The sequence below is a fragment of the Pleurodeles waltl genome, chromosome 11 (genome assembly GCF_031143425.1).
Source record: "Pleurodeles waltl isolate 20211129_DDA chromosome 11, aPleWal1.hap1.20221129, whole genome shotgun sequence".
Classification (NCBI taxonomy): Eukaryota; Metazoa; Chordata; class Amphibia; order Caudata; family Salamandridae; genus Pleurodeles; species Pleurodeles waltl.
The window spans coordinates 903,964,665-903,979,780 of NC_090450.1; the positions used below are offsets into that span (position 1 = coordinate 903,964,665).

General features: G+C 43.1%; 1 protein-coding gene across 3 annotated transcripts in view; it reads right to left on the bottom strand.

The window, feature by feature from the left end:
- The window catches only part of ACAD10 (acyl-CoA dehydrogenase family member 10), a 363,878-nt gene that overhangs the window by 326,996 nt on the left and 21,766 nt on the right, over positions 1-15,116 (bottom strand). For 2 of the 3 annotated variants that reach the window (XM_069214832.1, XM_069214833.1), the window contains one exon: positions 14,570-14,649. The exons of the other annotated variant lie outside the window; for it this stretch is intronic. The gene's annotated coding sequence lies outside the window, so the exon portion shown is untranslated. The remainder of the gene's footprint in view (positions 1-14,569; positions 14,650-15,116) is intronic. 3 annotated transcript variants of the gene reach the window in all.

Below are 15,116 nucleotides of genomic sequence, written 5' to 3' on the forward strand. Positions count from 1 at the left end.
GTGACCACTGGTATTTAAAAACATTTGAGTTTTCTGTGGCTTTATGTAGTCTTACTATTTTCCTTTCAGGCACCTATGTCGCCGTGAGAGGCAAAGCTTTTTGCCAAATGAAGCCAGCATTCAAAGTGCTTCGCCACCTTTTCTTTCCTCAGATTCAGTGGCGCATGTGCATATTCGGAGTATTGAGCTTGCCAAGTTTCAAAAGATAAGTCTGTGCCACAGATAATTATACCAGGCCTTTGAAAAAGGAAAAGGCTTCTTTACCCAGTACAGTAAGTAGCACTTTTAAATTATGTTGCTCCAAATTATGGGGGCAAATTGAATGCAATCTCTCCCTTAGACACAAAATGCACCTAGTTTTAATGCACAGGAAGCAATATATGTATCTGTTGACTTGTTTAAATGCTTAAAAGTATGATCTTAAACATGTCAAGTACAGGGTTGGGTTCATGGCATGGACGTCATTTAGGGGTCGCAGCTGCGACCCCTGGCTTACCCACTGCGATCCCTGGCACTGCCTTTGTGACCCATGGCCTCAGAGGTTGCAAATTCAGTGACAGGAACACAGTGGAGCTCGTTTTCATGAGTGTCAGGTGGGGCTCCGTTCTCTTTATATTCTGTCAATTTTGTATTGCAGTAATAGTGAATAATAAAATATTATTCACTTAAGTATAATGAAAATGTGAATATACCCTCCTGTGGCAGCTGAGGTAAGTAAAAATGCTTTTAAATGTATGATGTGTGCGTGCTTGCAGGTAAGAGTGAGTTCATGTGACAGAGTGCACGTGTGAATTTGTGTGTGAGTGTAAGTATGTGTCTGTGAATTAAAGTGAAGGTCAAAGGGCGCATGATGTCACTTCTGCGACCCATGGCATTTTGGTGAATTGAGGACGCCCATGGTTCATAGCATGATACTTTGCCGCCAAAAGTGTTCCCTGCATGCTTCTTCCCAGTGGTGCCAATCTGGGGCAAATACCCCCTCATCAGTGCACACTGAAGTCTTTAGTTGGTGCCCCTGCTCTGACAATGGGGTTCTCTCTAATCTATTTAGGACTACTGGAGATGCTCATTTGCTGAAAGGCAGGGCACTCTTTGAGGAGAAGTTTTAAAGATCCCGATGCTGGGCTGAAAGCCCGGGAGGAAGTACCAGCCGGAGAATCATGAAGTGCATTAGGGGAGGGAGGAGACCTACTCCACTGGCACCTCAGCCCACTGTGGGCTGAAGATCCTGAGCCTGGAAATGTAAGAGAGTCATTCTAGAGCTAATTCTGAGGATCTGTTAAAATCTGTTGCTGCTAACTATATGAACACCTGAGTAATATTTAAATTTATGAACTGGCCGCCTCGCTGGGATGCTTTGAAAGAGCTATAAACAGATTCTCATAGCCAACTAATGAGGTAATAATCTGAAGAGCTCTCTTAGGGACTTCAGAATTGTTACTAATATGCCCAAAGGAAATGTCAGCACTGAGCCCTCATGAAAATCTGCAGACTGTGGGAAGAAGCATTGGATGTAATTGACTTTCTGGTGCTTGCATGTATTCTGAATGGTAAATGGATCTCAATATTACCCATCCAAGCTGAAGTTAAAGACATGATTTATTCCCAGTGCAATCATATGGGAATTAGACATTAATCTACCCTCAAATACCACCAAATAAGAACACACAGCAGGGCTTGCTTGGCAATCTATCATCAACCGGATCAGAGTGGACCTATGGAAAGGAGACAAGCTCAGCCTTAAAATAAACTACTATGGTCCTCCCCAAGACAGACTTATTGGAGGGCTGGAAAAGCTTTAAAAAACAGCTACAGGATGAATTAGGTCCGGATCAATGTAAGAGTATACAGGAGCTGAGAAATTACTTAAGTATTATGATGAAAGCCCTGAAAAAAGACATTGGCTCAACTGAAACTAAGACAATAGATAGGAAACAAAAGATATTTAACTAGATAATGCACATCTGAGACAGACCAAACAACTGAATGCTACATGTCAAGACAAACCTAGAATTAAGGAGATGTGAGCAATTGGAAAACTGCTCTAGAAAATAAATATACAAATCTGAGGCCCAAAGGAAGGAGAATAACACAGACATAGTTACATTTGGCATGGGTATGCTCTTTTCTCTACTACGAGATGTAAGTTGGGACAGAGTGCCAAGTGTAGGCACCAAATGTCCGAAAAATGATAAAAAAAATCAAGAGACATCCTGAATAAATTTCACTATTGCATATAGAAGAACGTTGTGAGTGCTGGCAAGATCTCTTTCCAAGGATAAGCGTGCTGGATTTTCCAGACATTTCCCAAGTGAATTTTCAAAGAAGATTAAGCTTCAAGCTCAGGCAAAAAAATAATCAGATATAGATGGACATTTGCATATTTGATCACATTTGAGAAAGATAACTTATACCATTTGTTGGATCAAGTAGATAATGACAGCACTACTTTTGAACATTCTACTAGACAACAGCCATCCTCCAGAAGAGAAACTGCGAGAGGGGGCACACCACCTTGTGTCCCAGGATGGAATAGAGCATCTGGATTGGGGAAAGTGAGATCACACAGGAACAGAGGTTCAATGAGGAGGGGAGAGTGAACTGGGGACCATATAAAGCGGTTGAACTGGGACTAAACTATTCCCAAGGATAGATAAAAGGGGTACGGTGGCTAAGTAGGCACACACCGGAAACAATTTTGTCAATGGAGGGAGGAGTTTTCTTTTTTTGCTTTCCAGCTAATATGGCAATGACGTGACACAAGTAAATTTCAGAGGAGGTTTTTGGGTTCCCTTTGTATAGTATAAAAATGCTTGTTGAGGTGACGGGCGGTGCCCTAAGGGTGCAGGGATACTCTTCAGCTTATGAAAACCAATGGGGTGGGAAGTCACCCCTTTGGAGGTGGACTATCAGAAATGATGGTGCCACTAACCTTCTAAAGTATCTTCCACACAAAGGGAACCTTCATTATGGTTCCTGTGCTTACAAAACAATGTTTAGCTTTAGGAGTAATTTTTGGGGAGAGGAGTTTTTGGAATTCTAGGCCTCCAGCAAGAAGCTCCACAGTACGCAGGCATCAGTGAATCCTACATTCTGGCCTATAAAGCATACCTAGTAGTGGGTTTTTCAAAGTTTTAATTATTTTCCGATTGCCCTTTGGTTAAGAGAGCCTGGGTTTTGATCTTACCATATTGATAATTGTAGGAAGTTGGCTCTGTATGTGCTATTTCAAAGTAAGGAATAGCATGCACAGAGTCCAAGGGTTCCCCTTAGAGGTAAAATAGTGGTAAAAATAGATAATACTAATGCTCTATTTTGTGGTAGTGTGGTCGAGCAGTAGGCTTATCCAAGGAGTAGTGTTAAGCATTTGTTGTACATACACATAGACAATAAATGAGGTACACACACTCAGAGACAAATCCAGCCAATAGGTTTTGTATAGAAAAATATCTTTTCTTAGTTTATTTTAAGAACCACAGGTTCAAATTTAACATGTAATATCTTGTTTGAAAGGTATTGCAGGTAAGTACATTAGGAACTTTGAATCATTTCAATTGCATGTATACTTTTCAAGTTATTCACAAATAGCTACTTTAAAAGTGGACACAGTGCAATTTTCACAGTTCCTGGGGGAGGTAAGTTTTTGTTAGTTTTACCAGGTAAGTAAGACACTTACAGGGTTCAGTTCTTGGTCCAAGGTAGCCCACCGTTGGGGGTTCAGAGCAACCCCAAAGTTACCACACCAGCAGCTCAGGGCCGGTCAGGTGCAGAGTTCAAAGTGGTGCCCAAAACGCATAGGCTAGAATGGAGAGAAGGGGGTGCCCCGGTTCCGGTCTGCTTGCAGGTAAGTACCCGCGTCTTCGGAGGGCAGACCAGGGGGGTTTTGTAGGGCACCGGGGGGGACACAAGCCCACACAGAAATTTCACCCTCAGCGGCGCGGGGGCGGCCGGGTGCAGTGTTAGAACAAGCGTCGGGTTCGCAATGTAAGTCAATGAGAGATCAAGGGATCTCTTCAGCGCTGCAGGCAGGCAAGGGGGGGCTTCCTCGGGGAAACCTCCACTTGGGCAAGGGAGAGGGACTCCTGGGGGTCACTTCTGCAGTGAAAGTCCGGTCCTTCAGGTCCTGGGGGCTGCGGGTGCAGGGTCTTTTCCAGGTGTCGGGACTTAGGTTTCAGAGAGTCGCGGTCAGGGGAAGCCTCGGGATTCCCTCTGCAGGCGGCGCTGTGGGGGCTCAGGGGGGACAGGTTTTGGTACTCACAGTCGTAGAGTAGTCCGGGGGTCCTCCCTGAGGTGTTGGTTCTCCACCAGCCGAGTCGGGGTCGCCGGGTGCAGTGTTGCAAGTCTCACGCTTCTTGCGGGGAGTTGCAGGGTTCTTTAAAGCTGCTTCTTGAAACAAAGTTGCAGTCTTTTTGGAGCAGGTCCGCTGTCCTCGGGAGTTTCTTGTCGTCGTCGAAGCAGGGCAGTCCTCAGAGGATGCAGAGGTCGCTGGTCCCTTTGGAAGGCGTCGCTGGAGCAGAGTTCTTTGGAAGGCAGGAGACAGGCCGGTGAGTTTCTGGAGCCAAGGCAGTTGTTGTCTTCTGGTCTTCCTCTGCAGGGGTTTTCAGCTAGGCAGTCCTTCTTCTTGTTGTTGCAGGAATCTAATCTTCTAGGGTTCAGGGGAGCCCTTAAATACTAAATTTAAGGGCGTGTTTAGGTCTGGGGGGTTAGTAGCCAATGGCTACTAGCCCTGAGGGTGGGTACACCCTCTTTGTGCCTCCTCCCAAGGGGAGGGGGTCACATTCCTATCCCTATTGGGGGAATCCTCCTTCTTCAAGATGGAGGATTTCTAAAAGTCAGAGGCACCTCAGCTCAGGACACCTTAGGGGCTGTCCTGACTGGCCAGTGACTCCTCCTTGTTTTTCTCATTATCTCTCCTGGACTTGCCGCCAAAAGTGGGGGCTGGGTCCAGGAGGTGGGCATCTCCACTAGCTGGAGTGCCCTGGGGCATTGTAACACGAAGCTTGAGCCTTTGAAGCTCACTGCTAGGTGTTACAGTTCCTGCAGGGGGGAGGTGTGAAGCACCTCCACCCAGAGCAGGCTTTGTTTCTGTCCTCAGAGAGCACAAAGGCTCTCACCGCATGAGGTCAGACACTCGTCTCTCAGCAGCAGGCTGGCACAGACCAGTCAGTCCTGCACTGAACAATTGGGTAAAATACAGGGGGTATCTCTAAGATGCCCTCTGTGTGTATTTTTTAATAAATCCAACACTGGCATCAGTGTGGGTTTATTATTCTGAGAAGTTTGATACTAAACTTCCCAGTATTCAGTGTAGCCATTATGGAGCTGTGGAGTTCGTTTTTGGCAGACTCCCAGCCCATATACTCTTATGGCTACCCTGCACTTACAATGTCTAAGGTTTTGCTTAGACACTGTAGGGGCATAGTGCTCATGCACATATGCCCTCACCTGTGGTATAGTGCACCCTGCCTTAGGGCTGTAAGGCCTACTAGAGGGGTGACTTACCTATGCCACAGGCAGTGGGAGGTTGGCATGGCACCCTGAGGGGAGTGCCATGTCGACTTAGTCATTTTCTCCCCATCAGCACATACAAGCTGGCAAGCAGTGTGTCTGTGCTGAGTGAGGGGTCCCTAGGGTGGCATAAGACATGCTGCAGCCCTTAGAGACCTTCCCTGGCATCAGGGCCCTTGGTACCAGGGGTACCAGTTACAAGGGACTTACCTAGGTGCCAGGGTTGTGCCAATTGTGGAAACAATGGTACATTTTAGGTGAAAGAACACTGGTGCTGGGGCCTGGTTAGCAGGGTCCCAGCACACTTCTCAGTCAAGTCAGCATCAGTATCAGGCAAAAAGTGGGGGGTAACTGCAACAGGGAGCCATTTCTTTACAATAATGTTTTATAATTGAAAGTGAAAGGGATTTCAAAGGGTTCCCGTCTCTCTGTGGAGCTGTATCTTGCGAGGCATTTGACAACACTACCAATTCAAAGTTCAAAGGCCCGGCCTCACTACGGCTACCAGGGTCTTTACCAAATGGCTGGCAGTGGTGTCTACTCCTCTTTGCAGAAGTAGGTTCCATGTCTCCCAGTACCTCATTGACTGTTTCGTCAAGGTCAGCAGCAAGCAGCAATTCCTAGCACTGAAACAGTGTCAACCCTGATCCATAGCTTAGTGTTCACCGTAAATGAAAAGAAGTCCCCACCTCCAACCCGAACAGATCCAGCCTTTCCTGAGCTCAATGTTAAGTGCTGTCAAAAGAAAAACATATCCCAACTAGCAGAGCGTGGTGGCATTTCAGAAGCTGCTGCCTATTTTTCAGGACACCTGTCCAATTGACTGCAAGAACTGTACTGAACCTCTTCGGTATGATGGCATCCCATAGCGTAATAGTGTCACATGTCAGATTACAAATACATCCACTTCATCAGTGCCTTGATACATATTGATCACAAACATATGGTCATTGGCAAGATCTAATCTTGATAAAGGCCAGCATGCAATGATCTGCCATGGAGGTACAGCAACAACCTATTGCTCTGCAGGCCTTCCTTCTTCATTTTTGTAGCATAAGCCAGGGAGTGCCGAGTGGGTGAAAGCAGGACACCCACTGAAGAGCAGTTAGACAGAAGAAGATAGAAAGGGAGAGAGAGAGGGATAAGACTGTTATGGTTAGTTTATGGTTGTCAGCTATAGAATCACTGTAGGTTATTGCTTAGGTCACAGTCTATGGAACCTTAATGTTCATTGTGGGTTCTGAGGCTGACAGTCAGAAGAAGGGGAGCTTGCTTGAGGTAGGTGATTCTTATACTCCTGAACTGTATGAATAAACCTCCTCTCCAAGCATCAACCAGAGTTGTGTGTTCCTTATGGAGTACATCTTAACATTGACGACGAACAATCCATAGGATTCCCGAGAACCACCAGTGTGTTTAATAGTATTAGTGACTCCTGACTACATCAACAACATACCTCTGAGCAAGTATTAGGACGATCCTAACTCCATGTGACGGTGAGAGGTGCGCTTTTCGGCAGTATTTGTTTTATAATACGGAATATAACTTTATTTAAGTCTGAAGAGTAATAGCTCTATGTCGTGATGACAGTTACCCTGCCTGTGACCCTTGCTGCTACTTGCCTGAAAGAACTCATTCCTGCGAGCCGCATCATTGGTTAACTTTTGCAACAGCCTTTCTGTGACGTCTCGCCACACAATGCGTTGCTCTGTGTGTTCCAGTGACGCGAGTGCATCGGGTGAGGCATGCGCCTAACGGCCATTTTGGATTTATATGAACATTGTAACGAGCAATTGGGGTGAAGTGTAGACAGCATTGTGAATTAGTGTGCAGTGATACACACACTCGGAGGAGAATTTCTTAAGGGAGTATATAAATATGTGGCTTTAATGCCCTGATGCACACAGCACAGACAATCAGATTTGTGCGCAGTGGCGCGTTCCAGTGCTTTAAGATCAATTTCAATGTGCAGACACACACAGCAAATCATGTCTCAACTGTGGAACCTGTCATCTAGCGCTGATGCACACAGCTTACAAGGAGCAAAATGACATTGAGATTTCTGGATACATATTTTTTATGCACATTAACATTTCTAGATGCACACTTGTTATGCACTTTTTGGTGATTACTTGCTTTGAATATTGTCTGATGACTAGTAACTTTATTGCAAGTATTAGTTTACTGTTTATGTAATTAGTTGCAATGGCTGCAGCCAGTATGTCTCAGCTCCCACAGTTTCTTTCATAAAAAATGTGAACCATTGTTAAATTGGTAACAGTGGAAAAACGTTTAGATTTTTCTTTATTTGAAATAGGTGGGGAAACATTCTCGGCTGCACTGAAACAAGCTATGTTACTGCATAATCTAGGGGTTGAAAGGAAGAATGATTTTGAGAGCCTTGGTGAACTACCAATGGGACAGGCAGAAGGTGAACCTACAGATCCTTTTGAGATGTCTGCAATGATGTTAGAGGAAAACTCTGGGTCTTAAATTAATGTTGTTTTAAAATGGCAAATTCTTTATGAGAGTTCAAGGTAAAATGGAGAGCATTGAGAGCTATGTAGCCTCTTTAAAATGCTAGCTCCTATATGTGAATTTGAGTCATTTCTGGATTCCTTAATACAGTAGTAGTTGGTGAGGTGCATAACAATCCTAGAATGCAAGAGAAACTATTGACACGTAACCCAGATTTGGAGGAAGCAACAGCAATTATTGAAGTCATACAGAATACTACTATGAGGGATTCAAGACACCTGGCTTCTTTTGTTGTTAACCTGCTGGGGAGTTTATTGCTTCCTGTGCATGCCATTTGGGTTGGTGTCAGCAGGCATCTGCTTCCAACAGGCGATGCTGAAAATTTAAAAGGGCATACCAAAAATACTAGCCTTTCAAGATGATATATTAATATCAGAACATGATTGCATCTTGAAGCTGGTTTTGGACAGGATGCAGAACTGTGGCCTCACTTTGAGCAAAGAGAAGTGCAAGTTAGAGTACCATCGGTCACAAATCTAAGTCACATGACTTCAGGTGGTGTGAGTCCCAAATTTAAATTAACAAATAGTATAAGGAAAACACTGTCTCCGGTTGATAAAGATCAGGTCTGGTCTTTCCCGATTTTGCCAGGATTTCTTTGCCATTGAGGATTTTAAGAATTGTAGATTTGGGTGGGTGGTTGAATAGTGTGCAGTGGCTTTCAAAGCTATCAAGGTTGCTAATGCTGTGTTGCCCACTTTGGGGCAGTCTGATGTATGCTGCAAGACTTTATTATCTACTGATGCAAGCTTGTATGGACTTGGGGCAGTGCGGTTTCAGATTGCAGATGATGAAGAGAGGGTCACTGCATTTGCCTCATAGTTGATCAAAGGTGCTGAGGAAAGGTATTCGGTGAAGGAGCATGAAGCATTAGCAGTGTCATGGGCAATTTGACACTTTACATTTTTCCTGTGGGGCATAGATTTCACTGTGAGGACTGATCATTATCCCTTGGTACAAATTGTCTCCCTCAGACAGGGTACAAACTTAACTCCCAGATGGAAGAGGTGAAACGAAGGACTAACAGAATTTAATTTTCATATGGAGTATGTGGCGGGTGCCTGTAACAAAGCAGCAGACTGCCTGTCAAGGTAGCCAAAGTTAGAAGAAACTTCAGCAACCATGTCTACAGAGGAAGAGGAATCTTGTAGAATAGCACGGATGAAGGAGTGTGCTATGGATAAGGAAGAATGGGATAAGTTGTGGAGATGGATGATGTTCTAAAAGTGTTTCACAATGTGTGATCAAAAAGGGTGTGGAATTTAATTAAATATCTACTTGTCCATGGGACAGGTTGCTTCATAAATCTACTTGTCCCTGTAACAAAATCCACTTGTCCCTTGGATGCCATGTAGTGCAGCAACAAATTAAGGCATCAATCTCATTATATAGGGATCTCTGATATTAGCCTCTGATAATATGGCAGGGCTCGTATTATAGTAAGGTTTAAATACCTGCAATTCCCTTATTTGTCCACATACATACTAAAGCTGGAGTAGCAGTAAGCAATAGTTCCAGGGTTCGTATGCCCCTTTGAGTCTGTGCAAATCTACTAAATTGCATGTTTTAGTGGTTTTCACCAGCTCTTCTCTACTGAGAAAGCTTGGTAATGTATTCCTGACAAGGGTACAAGTACAATTTCTTCCAGGGTTGGGAAAGAAGTGATAGGAGGGAAAGTGAACTTTTTAAATACTCAACAGATTTTCGCATGAGCAAATTTACACAGGCTTACTTGCGCGTGCTAAAATGCAGTTCGCAAATATTTTCTAGGAGTCCCATTTCCTGGCCTACTTTTGTAAATTCTTGGTAATTAATGAAAGCTGTAAATCTGCACTAGTGCAAGGACATATACATTAGGTGCACTATGTGACTTTAAGAACTGGGCCCCTAATTAGGTTGTGTGTTAACATGTGTTAACCAAGAACTTTTGTTTTTAATGAAAATTCTGTCTCTATCCGTTGGCTGGTTTCACTATGTGTGACAGCATTGAGCTCTTTCGTGAGGAGTATATCCGCACATAAAGTAGGTTTTGTCAGTGCCAGGAAGTATTGGGGCAATGTGTGCTTTTAGAGATCAAAAAATATATACAAATTAGAGCAGAAATGTCATTATGTAAGAGCTCTGATAATAGCCTCTCTTGCCAGGGCTAGCACTATAGAAGGGCTTGACTACTAACAATGTCAAGCCCTATTACAGCAATTTCCTTATTTTGCCACCTTTCCGCATATTTACATACTTGGCCTGGAGGAACCATTAAGCATTAGTTCCAGGGCTGGAAAGCTGTTGAGTCTGTGCAAACCTACTAACTTGCTTGTTTTAAGGATTTTCACCAGCTCTTCTCTAATCTTTACCCATACTGAGAAAGGTTGGAAATGTACTCCTGACAAGGGCAGAAGTAGAGGTTCTTCCAGGGTTGGGAAAAAAGTGGTTGGAGGGAAAGTGGACCTGTAGATGCTCAATAGATTTTGCATGAGACCAAAATATTTTTTTTGCTAATGTTTGTTACAACGGTGAGGGCCTGGCAGCTCCCTTAACAATAAGGTTTCACAAAAACCATGTCAAAACAAGACACGCATTGACAAAACCAAAAGGCTGACCACAAATCTCTCACCTAGTGGCTTTCCCAATGTTTGTTTATTTTCATGCTTCCCATAATCTTGTCAAAACTGGTTATGTTGATTTTTCCATGATGTATATGTTTGGAAAATACTAGCATGCAACAACACATTTTAGTAAAATATGCTTCAAGGAAATGCTACCTAAATATCACAGCAGTTTAGCAAACATATTTTTCCTAGTTTAATTTATTGTGAACGTTTTATTTTGAAAGCAAGAAATCCTCAATCTCACTTTCAAGCTTCTGCAAATATTTGCATTTAATCAGAGAGCATTCTGGGAGCATTACACAGCCTCAGTTTGTTAAACTTTGCAAACGTGTGTACACATTTTTATACTGGAGCTACTATCAGTAATGTAGTCCAAGATCGCATTTCCTTAGAGCGTTCAGAGTAATAATAAAGGCTTTGCATTAATGAACCATAAATACAAGTTCAAATAGAATTAACATATATGGACACAAATATTACCATAGCTGCAGACAATGATCTTCTCTGATTCATAAAGTGGCACTGTAAACTGGCAGCTCAAGGGCTTGTGTTGCAGGGGGCTGGGTCAACTTGTCCAAAGGACAAAATGAATATGAAAATTTGTTGTCCTTGACCCCAAACAACATGCCCTGGGCGTCAAATTCCACACACATGGATCAAAGCTTGGCCTGAATATAAAGATTTACCAGAGACTTTGAAAGGTTTCTGGAATGTGCGGGATGAGCTAAGTCTAAAGAAGAGGAAGATTTTCCATGGATCCAAAATGGCTCCACCAATAGCATTGCAAGGAAAGATTATTAATTTGGCACATGAAGTACATTTGGGCAGCAACTTGACAAAGTCCAATTTGTGCCAGTGGTACTGGTGGCCAGGAGTTGATCATCATGTTGAGGAGGTAGTGAAGGACTGTATGTTGTGTGCAAGGAGTGACAAGAATAAAATCACAATATCTTCTCCACTTGCCCCGGTAGAAGTCCCTAGATTGCAATGGACTAAATTGGGTTTGGACACTGTTGGTCCATTGAACATTTTGTCATCTCATGAGTGGTTTGTTTTATTCATCGGTGATTATACCTCAGAATGGGTAGTGACCAAAAGTGTAAGCTCAGTGAACACCAAAGTGGTAATTTAATTTTTAAAGGAGGATGTAGGAGTTGGGGTTGGCAATAAGGCTCTAGAGGCTTTGTTTGGTGAGAAATCTTTCCTGCCTTATTTGAGAATTGATAAGAAAAAGAAAAAAAGGAAATTCTATCCTCTAAATATATTTCATATGTCTGATCTGTTCCTTTCTTTTTCTTTTTAGGATGAATTGTTTTTTGCTCTTTTTGTTATTTTGAAGGTGTCTTAGTTCAGTCTTATCTTTCTTCCTTTCTTAGGTCTGGTCTGTGGTCGAGGGGTGCGACTGCCAGAGGCTCCACACAGGAGGGAAAACCAAGAAAAGAAAAATAACGACGGTGAGTGTTTTACTCTATTCTCAAATGTTTTCCTTCACCGTAACACCCAGAGGGAGATATAGCTCTCCTGGCTTCTATGCACTCCAGCCAGTGTGTAAGGAGAACTAAAGATACATAAATATAGGTGCTGGGGGCGAACGAGTAAGGGGGAAGAAAAAAGAAAGAGGGAAAAAGAAAGGAAGGAAAAAATTACTCAAATACCTACTTGAGGAAGGTCCTCCCTTCCTCATTAGCATGAAACCACTGTGTCTGGAAGGAAGGATTTGATGCCCAAACTATGTAGTGCAAGAGAACAAGAAGACACTTCCCGTCTCTCCCCTTTTCTCTTATGGGTCCCGCCCCTGTCACTCACCGCTGAGGCCACGGCTCTCCAGAGCCGTGGTGGGATTTTCCATATTTCTGGCATAGATCCAGCCCTCTGCCTTGAACTACTCGTCTCCTACTCTCCAACTGTCTCAACTCTCTGGTCCTCATCTACTTCGCCTATTCTGTCTGGGCTGCCGTCCGGATTCTCGGGGTCCTTTGTGTTGCCTCCCGTCGGGTTGATGTCCTTCTTTCCTCCTTCTCTCATCTCCCTCAGCGTTTCTCCTCGCTCCTCCTTTTCTGTTATTGACCTGCTTTCTCTGTTTTGGTCCTCTTTTTCTTGTTATTTGCACTCCACTTCTGGGGCAGGTTCCGGTCCCTCTTCCTTTGGTTGGCCCTGTGGAAAAACATCCGGGGTGATCTCCTGTGCTTCCGTAACCTGTTTTCTTTCTTTTTTTTCTTTCAGGTCGGTGGATGAAAGACTCGCCGAGGGTCTTCGATTCTTAGCCTAAGGTAAGGAGTGAAGTTGGGAGGGTGTCTTGTGACAGAGAAGTTTACAAGGGAAGGACTGCCTCAATTTCTGATTACGGACAATGGGGTTCAGTTTTGTTTTGGTCAAATGCGTTAATTTCTCAAACTATCACCCATTTTCTCTATTCACCACAGGCCAATGGTCTTGCAGAAAGAATGAATAGGGTGGTCACGGTTTACATGAACAGCAATGGAAACAAAGAATATTTTGAATAAGACTGTAAGGGGAACATGGTGGGTCCATAGAACTAGCCCTACCTGTGTCACATTCAAGTCCCCTTTTTCCCTACACAAATGTAGATCACCTGGGTCTAAGATCAATCCCTTTTTGGTTAAGAGTGGGGTTGGGGATGGGTGATAAGGAAAGACTTTCCCAGGTGGACAGGGATCAAAGATGTAGGGATTATCAGAGGAAATACAAAACCAGATTTGATGAGACAAATTGTGTGAAAGCTGGGATCTGGTGTGAGGGGGATGCAGTGTTGGTGAAGAAATCTGGTTTCGCTAGGAAAGGTATGTCTAACTTTATGTGTCCATTCATCATTTGGAAGGTCAAGAAGAATGTAGTGAATCTGGAGATGCCTGGAACATGTCTAGACTGGAAAAAACAAAGCTAAAAATCTGACAGCTTTCCTATTGAGCATTAAAGGAAATCAACTTCTTAGGCAATGTAATTTATATATCATAAGATCAATATTGTACATTACACTTCAATGTACAAATGTCTTTATGTTCTTATTTGATGGTTGATTTCATCCTTTGTTGTACCTTTTGGTTTAAATAATATTTTATGGTTATTAATTATTGTTAATCATAACTTATTGCGAGGAGCTTGCTTGAGGTTGGTGACTTTTGTACTCTTGAACTGAATGAATAAACCTCCTTTCCAAGCATCAACTGGAGTTGCGCGTTCTATGTGGAGTACATCTTAACACACAGATATGAAGAAGGATGAGGGGAGGAAGGAACATAATGCAAGAGAGGAGGCAAAATCAGAGAAGAGCAGTGTGGTGTGAGCACCAGAGGGGGTAAAGACATGGAGAAAATCCTGCATCAGGCCAGGCAGGCGAGAAACCTATCATTAAGGATCCCTCAAAGAAGATACTGTGCCCACCGAACACAAAGCCAGGATCAAAGAAGATAAATCTGGGTATCACAACAACATTGAGGGCTGGTTATTCCCTAGTTCCTCGGAGAGTCAGAGAAAGCTAGTTTGCCAGTGTGTGGTCTGAGGATAGACTACATCACACAAGTAACAGATGGGAATCCAAACTTTCATTTTCAAACTTTGGGAAAGAGTATCAAGGTTAAAAAGAAAAACAGGAAAACATTTTCTTCTGTAGTTCAACCATAAAGGGTGAGATACAGCAAACACTGATCTTTTTAGTTTTGATTTTCCCCATAACACGGTCACGATCTACAGAAAATAAATTAGTAGAGAATAATACTAAAGGAAAAAAGAAGAAAGAAAAGAAACGATTGTGAAATTCTCAGTGGGCAAAACAAACCATATGGAATTAAAAAAAAGTAGCAAAGTGATAAGGCAACCAAAGATGAGTGATGAAAGAAAAATAAGTAAAAATAACAAAATAACAAGAGAAAATCATATTTTCTTCCTCCTACACTTACCTGTGTTATTGTCTTCAGTTTTGCTGAGGGCAAGTTTACTCCAGACTCATGAAGATTCCAAAACCATCCCTGGATGATCACTGGAGACATTAAGAGAGGACAGGAAGACATTTGTGAGCAAGGAAACCCTATATTGAATTTAATGTCCTTTGTCTGAACAGTCTTAAAGAAACATATACAAACAGTAACCCTACAAAAATCTGCCAAAAAAGTCCTGAGCCTCCTTCTGAGCGCTTATAAGTGGCCAGAGGATTGCACAGATTGTCCACAAGAATCCTACGTTCCTAATGCCCTCAAACTTGTTTGCACCGAAGAAGTCAGGGATATAGTATAAGGAGAACAGGGCAGGTTTAGGGTAGATAGAAAAAAATATTTTGGTCCAGCCTCTGGGGTAAATAAGTTAGGAGCACAAAACTTCCACCATAAGTCCTGAAGGTAACTTGGACCAGGTGGAAGCTGGAGATCGTCTCTCACTGGTAAGGTTGCAGGGATAATCTAAGAGAGCCAAATAGCAAGCAATTACAGCAGACACCAAAAGGGGGACCCA